A 2,531-nucleotide genomic window follows, 5' to 3' on the forward strand; every position below is an offset into this window, starting at 1 on the left:
GACAGTGCCTGGAGAATCCCAGGGACAGTGGAGCCTGGTGAGCTGCCGTCTATGGGGTCACACAGAGTTGGACACGACTGAAGCGACTTAGCAGCAGCAGCAGCTGCAAGAAACTATGAACATTGCTTATCAGAGCCAACTGTATCCTGTAAGTGGAGAGACATCCAGATTTCTGATGTTTCGGGTGTTAGGCTCCTTAAGTCTGCTTCTACTGAGCACTGTGAGTGGAAATTGAGAGAGATCTCTCCATGACTTTGGAGTCTAGGTTTGATCAAGTATCTAGCGCCCACTATAAAAGCAGAGGCCCTTGCTGCTGTAGCCGGAGATCTGTAAGTGTGATTTCTATTGTCTAGTTAAGCAGAAATAAAGGATAGGAAAGGAAACTAACTTGAAGAATCAGACTACAATTCAAGCTATTGATCATGGAGTCAAGTGGAGATAACACGAGGAAAGATCGCAAACAAGTTCATGTTTAACAACTTGTATAATTGCTTTTAAAAAATATGTTGAATCTTTTTAAAGATTTTATTGTCTTTTAACTTTATTGTTGTCTGTATTTATATATTTATCTACTCCAGTACTTTTGCCTGGAAAATCCCATGGATGGAGGAGCCTAGTGGGCTGCAGTCCACGGGGTTGCGAAGAGTCGGACACTACTGAGCGACTTCACTTTCACTTCCCACTTTCATGCACTGGAGAAGGCAATGGCAACCCACTCCAGTGTTCTTGCCTGGGGAATCCCAGGGACGGGGGAGCCTGGTGGGCTGCCGTCTATGGGGTTGCACAGAGTTGGACATGACTGAAGTGACTTAGCAGCAGCAGCAGCATATATTTATCTGGCTGCTCCAGCTTTTTGTTCCAGCACATGGAGTCTCCCATCTTTGAATCTTTTATCTTCGTTGCGGCATGTGGGATCTTTATTTTATTTTTACTGGAATATAATTGCTTAACAATGTTGTGGTAGTTTCTTCTGTACAACATCATGAATTAACCATATGTATGCATGTATCCCCTCCTCTTCAGCCTCCTTCACACCCTCCTACTCCACCCGTCTAGGTTATCACAGAGCACCAAGCTGAGCTCCCTGTGCTATAGTTGTGGCATGTGGGATCTAGTTCCCTGACCAGGAATCGACCCCAGGCCCCCTGCATTGATAGCGCAGAGTCTTAGCCACTGGACCACCAGAGAAGTCCCTGAATAATTTTGTATAACTCACTTCTCTTCAGTTATTAACATATGGGGCTGATCCCCATTAAGTGGTCTGCAGATATTCAATGTACGAAAACATCAAGGTAAGAAAATGCTTTCTATTCCTACTATATAATCGAAGCTTGCATGATCTTTGTCATCAGTGTTTCTTTGCAAGTGTTTTCCTTTCTTACAGCTTTTCCTCCTACCACACATATCTGCTTATGTTGAATTTTCACCTCTTCTTAAAGACCTAACTCAAATACCACTCCATAGCTCCTTTCTTCCTAGAGCTATGATTATTTGTGTAAATAGATGATCAAGCATGCTTGTGCACAAAGAACGGTGCCTTACTGGTCCTGCCTCTGCCGCTGCTGCTGCTGCTGCTAAGTCGCTTCAGTCGTGTCCGACTCTGTGCGACCCCGTAGACGGCAGCCCACCAGGCTCCCCCGTCCCTGGGCTTCTCCAGGCAAGAACACTGGAGTGGGTTGCCATTTCCTAGGGCACCTCTAAGTGCTTGTTGCATTGAATGGAATGTACCACCCCCTAGTGGCCAAATAGAAAAACAACCTCAACTTTTCAGAAGGCTGGCCCATTTCTTCCAACTCCTGTGGACTTTGGAAGGCTCAAAATTTGTGGGAATCAATTCAAGAGTTTTGAGGGCGATGTTCTAAAATTGGAATGTGGTGATGTTTGCATGACCCCCTCAAATCAAGAGCGGCTTGGACTCTTTCTTGGTGGAAATGACCTTTTTTGCATTTCTCCCCCGCTCCCTACTCCTTCTGTCACTTTTCCCTTTTCTCCCTTATGGACCTTCCCCGACCCTTGTCACCAATTTTGATGTCTTGCACCCTTCACTTCTTGTTATCAACATTTCACTACTCAGTTATTTGAAATTGTGATTTCCTTTTGATTTCTGCCTATTTATTATATTCAGCTGTTCCCAGTGTGAACACACAGGAAGCATTATTTTCTTTTCGTTTTGTTTAAAGGACTGCCCAGGTGGCGCTAGTGGTAAAGAAGTCGCCCGCCAATGCAGGAGACATAAGAGATATTGGTTTGATCCCTGGGTCGGGATGATCCCCTGGAGGAGGGCGTGGCAACCCACTCCAGTATTCTTGCCTGAAGAATCTCATGGACAGAGGAGCCTGGCGGGCTGTGGCCCACAGGGTCGTGCACTGAAGTGACTTAGCACGCAGAGGACACCGTGGGGACTTCCCTCGTGGTACAGTGGATGAGAACCCACCCGCTAGTGCAGGGCACACGAGCTTGATCCCTGGTCCTGGAGGATAATTGCTTTACAATATTGTGTTGGTTTCCACCGTATATCAACGTGAATTGGC

The sequence above is a fragment of the Bison bison genome, unplaced genomic scaffold, assembly GCF_000754665.1.
Source record: "Bison bison bison isolate TAMUID 2011002044 unplaced genomic scaffold, Bison_UMD1.0 scf7180017864043, whole genome shotgun sequence".
In the NCBI taxonomy this organism is placed as follows: domain Eukaryota; kingdom Metazoa; phylum Chordata; class Mammalia; order Artiodactyla; family Bovidae; genus Bison; species Bison bison.